The sequence below is a fragment of the Papio anubis genome, chromosome 14, assembly GCF_008728515.1.
Source record: "Papio anubis isolate 15944 chromosome 14, Panubis1.0, whole genome shotgun sequence".
Lineage (NCBI taxonomy): Eukaryota > Metazoa > Chordata > Mammalia > Primates > Cercopithecidae > Papio > Papio anubis.
The window spans coordinates 9571268-9580374 of record NC_044989.1 but is presented as its reverse complement, the minus strand read 5'-3'; the positions used below and the strand labels follow the sequence as shown (position 1 = coordinate 9580374).

Genomic DNA, 9107 nt, shown 5'->3' with positions numbered 1-9107 from the left:
CTCTACATAGCAGTTCATTACCCAAGGACACTCCCCATTGTAACTGTAGCAGATGGGTCTGGGCAGGCAGCCCTGCCAGCCTCTTTTGAGGCTCACCAGTGACTTTGAGGCTCCCCTTCCAGGGCTAAGGTCACTAACCTCCCCTAGACCTGGTGACCAGAAGCCAGTGTAAGAGGTCCCCAAGAACAGGGGTGATCTGACTCACTCTGGAGAAATTTAAGACATGCTGGGAAGGCAGCGCCCTTGCTTAAAAATAACTCCTCAGCTTTCTGCAGTGGCAGTACCATAGCCAATGAGGTTTGCCTGAGGCGTGATTATTGCTAATTGGAAACTTTTCCCAATAGCTTGCCATGACAACTTGAAATATAGTTGGCATCGAGAATTGTTGAGACTCTCTACAGAGGCTGAACAACCAAAAAAACAAAAATTTAACTCCTTCTCAGCTTCACTTTGGCACAATGCCAGAGACCTCTATTAAGTTGTGCACATTTGTGCAGCTCCCCACCCCCAACTTCAAATACAAATGCCCATCAGGGAGCTAAAACCTTCTGCATTCGTTGGTTGTAGGAGTCCCCCACCAGGATGTGAGTGTTGAGGGTGTAGGGGCAGGAACCATACGTGAGTCTTTGTTGTATTTGCTATGCTATGTGACAGGTGGGTGGATGGATAGATGGGTGGATGGGTGGATGGGTGGGTGGGTGAATGGATGGATGGACGGGTGGATGGGTAGGTGGGTGAATGGATGGATGGATGGGTGGATGGATGGGTGGGTGGGTGGATGGTTCAATGGGTGGGTGGGTGGATGGATGGATGGATGGGTGGAGTGGGTGGATGGTTCGATGGGTGGGTGGATGGGTGGATGGGTGGATGGATGAATGGATGGATGGATGGATGGGTGGGTGGATGGATAGATGGATGGATGGGTGGATGGATGGATGGGTGGGTGGATGGTTCAATGGGTGGGTGGATGGTTCGATGGGTGGGTGGATGGTTCGATGGGTGGGTGGGTGGATGGTGGATGGGTGGATGGATGGATGGATGGGTGGATGGATGGGTAGATAGATGGGTGGGTGGGTGGATGGATGAGTGGATGGATGGATGGATGGATGGGTGGATGGATAGATGGATGGATGGGTGGATAGATGGGTGGGTGGGTGGATGGATGGTTCGATGGGTGGGTGGATGGTTCGATGGGTGGGTGGATGGGTGGATGGGTGGATGGGTGGATGGATGGGTGGATAGATGGGTGGGTGGGTGGATGGATGAGTGGATGGATGGATGGATGGGTGGGTGGGTGGGTGCATGGATGAGTGGATGGACGGATGGATGGGTGGGTGGAGAGACAGGAGTGAAAAATACACAACAGAGGGAGAGGAAAATCACAGTCTATCCTTGCTTGTTTCCAGCAAAGAAGAACGTAGCTCCTGACTGGCTGCCACATTTGTGTCTGAGCAGCGAGTCCCAGGGACCTTCTCAGTGGTGCCGATGGCCTCTCCAGGCAAACAGCGCAGCCCTGGCAGGCATCCAGAAGGAACTCCAGGCTGCCTCTGCTTCCCGGACGCACAGCCTCACCTGGGGAAAGACCCCAGACAGAGCCTGCAGGGCCTACAAATAGCAGAGTCCCTGGCTCTGAGCACAGGCAAGGGAGAGGGGACGGGCAACAGGACTTGGGCGCCCAGTCACTCCCCTCCCTTGCGCGGCGGAAAGGCAGGCGCCGCACCTCTAGGAGGAAGGCAGATGTGAGAGGGCTGAGCCCTTCCGGGGGCTCAGAAGATCAAAGGCAATGACGTCCTAAGAGAATTAGAAACCAGAAACAGGGCCGGGCGGGCGCGGTAGCTCACGCCTGTAATCCCAGCACCTCCGGAGGCTGAGGGGGTCGGATCGCAACAGAGCGAGACTCCGTCTCAAAAAAAAGAAAAAGAAACCGGAAACAGGACGAGCTGGGTCTGCAGAAGCAGCGCGTGGGACCCACTCCCCGCAAGGGCTTTGTGGATAGGAACCCAGCACAGACTTCCGTCTTATCAACAGGACCGAGGCATGAGAACACGAGGGTCAGCCTAGGCTCCCTGACCGCAGTCTCTCCAGAAGGGAGTCTGGACAGCGAGTCTTGTCTCTGCTGCTCCTCTGGGGCCTCCTGATGCCTGGCAGGGAGAGGAGCCACCCTGTGAGGGTTTCTGAAATTAAACTGTTCTCAGAGTCACAGCCGTCAGGAAGGGACAGCAAGAGCCAGCTGACCGAGCATGAATCTTTCCAACGCAATCAGTCTAGGATGGGAAAAGAAAGACCAATTTCCAGCCTTGCCAGACTCCTGGGGATGGGCTGAGCATGCGGACTCTCTCACTCACCAGCCGCTGACCTTGGCCAAGCACCTCCTTGTCTCTGATTCTTGGTTTCCTTATTTATAAAACGATAAAAGTCCTGATCTCACAAGGCTGATGTGACAGCCAGAAATAGCGATGGTGTGTGACAGGCCTGCAACCCTTCCAGTTCCTCTCCTTTACCAGCAAGCCAGACGCCTGTTTTATTCAGGTTTTCAGGCAGCCACACGCTTCGGGAGAAGCAGGACTCCCTGGGAGCCTAGTAGAGTGTCTTGATTGGTCTAAGTCAGTCAGGGTGACCCGGTGATTAGTTTATGAACAGGCGTGTAACTTCATTCTGACTAACAGGACACGAGGGGAAATCTCTGGGTGAATTTGGGGAAAGTTTCCCTTACTCTTAAAAAAAGAGCCATAAAGAAGGGGCTTTCTCTCTTTCTGACCTTTGGGTGTGGCTGGGTGAGAACATGATACTTAGAACTGCTGCAGCCATATTGTGACATAAAGGGATAATAACCAACATAAAAGCCAAGAGGCTAACGGCGGCAGAGTGTCGAGATGAAAAGAAGCCAAGCCCTTGGTGACAGCCTTGAGCGGTTGAATTAATTTCCCATGGGATGTCCCCACCTTGAGACATCTCATTAAGTGAGAGAAAGCTGTCCCAAGGTCAGAGACATGGGATAGTGGGGGCCAGGGGCAAAGACTATGGAGCTTGACGGCCCAATCCACCACCACTACCACCAAGGACTTTTGGCTTGTTTATTTTCTCTCCCTTCTCAGTTTCCTCATCTGTGAAATGGGGATGGTGATAATAACTGAATCTGGTTTATGAGATCATCGTGAGGATTGAAGGGGTTAATGTGTAGAAAGTATTCAAATCGCATCTGGCATGTTGTAAGTATTATGTAAGGGTCAGCTATGACTATTACAAGCCATTTTGAGCTTTTTCTCTTATTTATATCTCAAAGTATCCTCTTAAAGTCTGCATGGAATAGGTGCTCGGTCAGTACTAGCTGTGTGTTCACAAGTTTCTGGGCTGAACGACTGTGTCACTGTATGTGCACAGAGATGGCACTAATGCAAATGTCCCAAGGAACTTCTCGAGTGGACATCACTGCACTCGTGCACCACATCCCCAAGGGCAGCTCCTGCAGGAGGGGAATAAGCAGAAAGCAGGAGAAGGCATTCCAAAGTGACTGGGGGGGACTAGGGGGTGTGGGGCGTACTAGAGGGAGTGGGAGGTACTGGGGGTGTGGGGGTACTAGATGGGGTGGGGGCACTAGGGGGAGTGGGAGGTACTGGGGAAGTAGAAATTGCTAGAGGAAATTAGGGGGTTTGCAGAGTGGGATCTCTTTAGAGGGAGTAGAAGTGCTGGGGGTCTGGGAGGTCAGGGGCACAGAGGGGGAGTCGGGAGGAGTGCAGGAGTGGGAGGAGTGCAGGGGAGTGGGGCAGAAGGAGTAGGGGTGGGAGGTCACAGTGCAGGAAGTGGGAGCCTGGGGGTGGGGGTGCTGGGGGTCAGGGGTGCAGAGGGGTGGGGGGCGGGGGTGGGGTGCGGGAGGTGGGGGCGGGAGGGGGCAGGGGGTGGGGTGGGAGGGTTAGAGGTGAAGGTGGGGGAGTGGGAGGTCATTCGAAAGTCGAGGGGTTCGAAGTCGAAGTCGAAGTCGAGGGGAACCTGGAAGGAATGGGGAACCTGAGATCGGTCGGAGGTTCGGTCGAAGTCGGGGTGTCGGAGGAGTCGGTGCAGAGGGTGCGAGGGGGCCTGGGGGTCGGGGGTCTGGGAGGTGGGGGCCACGGAGGGTCGGGGCCGCCGAGGAGTCGGGGGTCGGAGGGTTCGTGCAGAAGGAGTCGGTGCGGGAGGGTCGGTGCGGGGTCAGGGGGCTGGGGGGTGGGGTGCAGAGGTGGGGGCAGGAGGTCGAGGGAAGTCGAGGTCAGGAAGGATTCGAGAATTAGAGGGTCGGGGAGGGAGTTAGGGGTACTAGAAGGTGGGGGGTGCAGAAGGTTCAGGGGAGTGCAGAAGAGGTGGGGGTGTCGGGAGGGTGGGGGTGGGAGGTCGGGGGCACTGGGGTCGGGGTCTGGAGGGGTCGGGGGGCCTGGGAGGGTCAGGGGGTGGGGGGTGGGGTGCTGGGGAGGTTGGGGTGCTGGGGAAGGGTGGGGGTGGTGGGGTGGGGTGCGGGAGGGGTGGGGGGCGGGGGTGGGAGTGGGGAGGGGCCTCCGGAGGAACTCAGGGAGGCACAGAGTCACGGGAGGATGGGAGTGCAGTGGGGGTCTCACGGAGGAGTCAGGGGTGGGGAGTCGAGGGGGAGCACAGAGGGGTGGGGTGCAGAAGGGAAGTGGGGGCACAAGGGAGGAGTCCGGGGGCAGGGGGTGGGGGTCAGGGTTGGGGGTGCAGAAGGGTGGGGGGTGGGGTGGGGTGCTGGGGGTGGGGGGCCTGGGGGTGGGGGTGCTGGAGGGAGGTGGGGGGCACTGGGAGGTGGGGCTGGGGGAGTGGGGGTGCAGAGGTTGGGGTGCTGGGGTGGGGGGTGCTGGGAGGGTGGGGTGCGAAAGTCGAGAACCTAGAAGTCGAGGGAATTAAGAGAGTCGAGGGGGCAAGAGGTCAGGGGGAGCCTGGGGATGGGGTCGAGGAGGTTAGGGGTGCGGTGGGAGGAGTGCGAAGGAGTCGGTCTGGGAGGTCGGGAGATTGGGGTGCAAGGGAGTCGGGGAGTCGGGGGTGGGGGTCGGTCAGGGAAGGAGTCGGTCGGTGTCGAGGGAGAGGGGGACAGAGGGGACTAAAGTGGAAATGCGAAGAGAACCCTCGAGGAGTCAGGGGATAAGTCGGGGTACTAGAGAGTGAAATTACTAGAAGTCGTAGTGCAGAAAGGAGTCAGGGGAGTACTAAAAGGGATGAAGACGTGGCGAGTGAGTCAGGGAAGTTAGAGGAAGTAGGGGGTGGGAGTGGGGCCTCAGGGGGTAGGGACGTTGGACAGGGCTGAATGCATAACATTGAAAGGTGAAATGAAGGCGTGGGGGTGGAAGAGGCAAAGGAGACGGTCAGGGTGCGGCAAGGAATGGCCGACCTCAGGTGATGGGCGTTGGGATTCAGGTCACGGAACGCTTTCCGGTTTTCTGGCAGGGCAGCCTCGGCAGTGTGGCTCAGGGGAAGAGCAGCTCACCACCTGCGTTCATGTGCTCGGGCTGCCATGTTACAATACCACAGGCTGGGAGCTTAGACAACAGAAATCTATTTCCAAACCAGTCCTATTGGATTAGGTAACTGAGGTCACCCTTATAACCTCCATTAACCTTAGTTACCTCCATAAAGGCCCTGTCTCCAAATACAGTCACAGCTGAGTAAGATCTTTGATGCATGCATTTGGGAGACAGTTTGGTCCACAGCACCATCACGCTTTGGGATGAGCTCTGGAGGTGGGTGTGGGAAGCAGACACCAAATAGGAAGCTACTGTCTTAGCCCAGGTGCAGAAAGAAGGAGGGGGCTTCTGAAGGCAGAAGGCAGCAGTAGACACAGAAAGGAAGGTGAGCATAAGAACTGCTGAGAGGGAGGAATCTCCTCACACAGTTCAGCATAGTAACTGCTGTGTGACCTAGCAATTCCACTCCCAAGTATCTACCCAAAACATCAGGGACCCACACAGGTACTTGTACACTCACGTTCATAGCAGCATTATTGACCATAGCAAAACAACCCGAACGTCCTTCAATAGATGAATGGATACACGAAACGTGGCATATTCACGCGATGGAATATTATTCAGCCATAAAAAGGCATGGAATTCTGACACATGCTAGAATGTAAATAAACCTTGAAAATGTAGAGACAGAAAGGGGTGATGCCCTTTCTCCCCATCATAAAGGGTCACAGCCAACACCCCTATGACAAAAAACAGGTTAACAAGAGAAAATCTTAACAAAGGTATTATGTGCACACATGTGCAACAGTGTTTACAAAACATGAACTCGAAGAGGGACCAGATGGTTGAGGCTTAATGCCCTCTTCATAACAGAGAGGGGTGTGGGGAAATGACTAGGCCCGATGCTCAGACGATGGTTGGTAATTGATTCTCTTTCAGCGCTAGATGGGACAAGTTACAGGAAGGTGAGAGGTAGAGCTGCACAGGAACAAATGTTGTTTTACTATGCAGATAGAGATCCCCAGGTGATCTCTGGGGTGAGCTTCTTTCCTTGAAGACAAGGACTCAATGTTTTCATTTCTACATCCTCAGAGCTGGGTTCAGGTCCTGGCATGGGTGGACCTCTGCAGTTACTTGATGGATTCATATAATCCAACTAAATTCATACAAGGGCTGGCCCAGCAAGTGTTCCAATAAAGTCAGTAGGGGACGTGCTAGATGAGCATAAGGAAGGTAAAGAAAGTTTCTCCAGAAAAGATAATAGTGACATTGTAGTTTCTTGGAAGAGGTGCCATTTGCCCAAGGCCTTGAAATATGACAGTCACGTGGGATAAAATTATGATACAACATCCCCTATATAGGGGTCAGGCTTCTTCCCCTAAACTCCTCCTGCAGTTTTGCCCCTCAAGCTTGATGATAGGTGTTTCTGAAATTGCAGGGAACTGCTCAGTATTAGAGCAAATCCATCCCACACTACTTGCCAGTGCACCCAGAAAACAAAGACCACCTTGGTGGAGGGGAGGCCTAGGAAGAGGGAATGGACAGGGACGTGGGGCCCCTAAACAAGGCAGAGTAAGCTTCTGGAAACATGGACCTGCTCACATCACCCCTCTCTTCTCTCCCCTGTGCCTGTGCCTGAGTCATAAACCCTTGGCCTAGCATTTGAGGTTCTTCACCATCTGACTCGTTTTGGCCTCTCCATTCCAGCACCACCCTGCCCCAAACCACAAAGCCCCATCAGACCACTTCCCCGCTTTGGCAAACACACTAAGCTCTTCTGTGTCTCTGCACTTCATCACGTTATTCCTTTAGCTTAGAGTGCTTTTCCCCACCTTCTTTACACCTGAAAACCCTACTTGTTCTTCAAGTTCCTCCTCTGTAGTCCTGTTTTGATGCCAAGTCCATTCCTCTCTCCTCTGGGCTTCCCCAGGCTTTCTTTACCTCTCTCTACCTCCATTATGACATCTGACATCTATCATTTGATCTGCCATATGAGGCTTAGTTGGTTCCCTGTCTCTCCTCACTAGATCCTGAGAACCTTCAGGGAAGGATAATGTTTTCTTCATCTTTTAGTCCCCAGCACAGTACCTGGTACATAGTGGGTGCTCAGTGAAAGCTTGCTGACACATTGAATGCAGCTCCCCCAGACACACAATATGGGAGACAAGCCCTTTGAGAATGCTGCTGGGGGTGTGATTGTAAAAGAATCACACAGGGGGTCTTGGAGTAAAATCATTAAGTCTGAAGATAGGTAGATAGAATATCTTTGAAAGGGTACTCTAGAAAATCAGTAACAGTAGTTGCTGCTGGGAAGGAGAGCTGGTGACCGGGATAAGAGGGAAGTTAATTTTCACTCAATACTCATTTAAATTTTTACCATGTGAGTAGGTTTGTAGTATATTTTGAATTTTCTTTGAAGACAATTATATAATATGTGAATAATGGCAATTTTTTTCTTTCTAGTGTTTACAAGTTTTATTTTAATATTTTTATTATACTAAGACTCCATGAAATTCGAAATAGAAATAGTGATAGAGGTCATATTGTCTGTTTTCTCATTTTTAAATAAATATTCATATCATTTCTTTTGGTAAGTATTTTACTTACATCTTTAAACATCCTTTTACTTTTGACTTTCCTCTCTTCTTATGTTATTAATAAATCTCTTCTAACCACCTTTTTCAGCCATTCCAATGATCTTTGTCTTTTATCCAGATAATTTAGTCTGTTTACATTTACTGGGAAATGATTGACATATTTGAATCATTCCTACCATCTTATTTTGTGCTTTCTAATCATCCCACTTTTTCTGTTGTTTTTTTTTTTTTTTCGCTGTCTTACTCTTTTGTATTGTATTGATTGATTTTCTTATTCCATTTTTTCCCCCTTCTGGTTTGGAAGTTTACACACCAATTATTACCCCTTTCGTACTTATCTAGATATCTTGATATGCATAGTTTCTGAAATAGAATCTAAAATTAATCAGCTAGGCACAGTGGCTCATGCCTGTAATCCCAGCACTTTGGGAGGCTGAAGTGGGTGGATCACCTGGGGTCAGGAGTTCAAGACCAGCCTGAGTGACAGAGCAAGACCCTCTCTCTCTCAAAAAAAAAAAAAACAGCCGGGCGCGGTGGCTCACGCCTGTAATCCCAGCACTTTGGGAGGCCGAGGCGGGCGGATCACAAGGTCAGGAGATCGAGACCACGGTGAAACCCCGTCTCTACTAAAAATACAAAAAATTAGCCGGGCGCGGTTGTGGGCGCCTGTAGTCCCAGCTACTCGGGAGGCTGAGGCAGGAGAATGGCGTGAACCCGGGAGGCGGAGCTTGCAGTGAGCCGAGATCGCGCCACTGCACTCCAGCCTGGGCGACAGAGCGAGACTCCGTCTCAAAAAAAAAAAAAAAAAAAAAAACAAAACCTCAACCCTACCTGTTTTGTATTCCAGGTCTGATATTTCCAATATGTGCAGTCTTAAGGGTCTGGTTCTGGAATTGATTTTTCTGCTTACTTGTTTGGCATGTGTCTGGTGATTTTTAGTTGACAGCTCATGTTCCTTAGAATTTTATCTGTGGAAATCCACTGAGGCCTGGCTTTAAGTGCTTTTCCCTCAGATAGGATTCCTGTTTGCTCCTGCCAGGCATTGGAATTCATGCTATCTGTGTGGCCT

At 51.9% G+C, this 9107-nt stretch overlaps 1 non-coding gene across 1 annotated transcript; it reads left to right on the top strand.

Moving 5' to 3' along the window:
* The first annotated feature begins 263 nt into the window (after positions 1–263).
* LOC116270472 lies at positions 264–404 on the top strand. Its single transcript, XR_004178499.1, has one exon. It is a non-coding gene; the product is annotated as a U4 spliceosomal RNA (small nuclear RNA).
* The last annotated feature ends 8703 nt before the right edge of the window (positions 405–9107 follow it).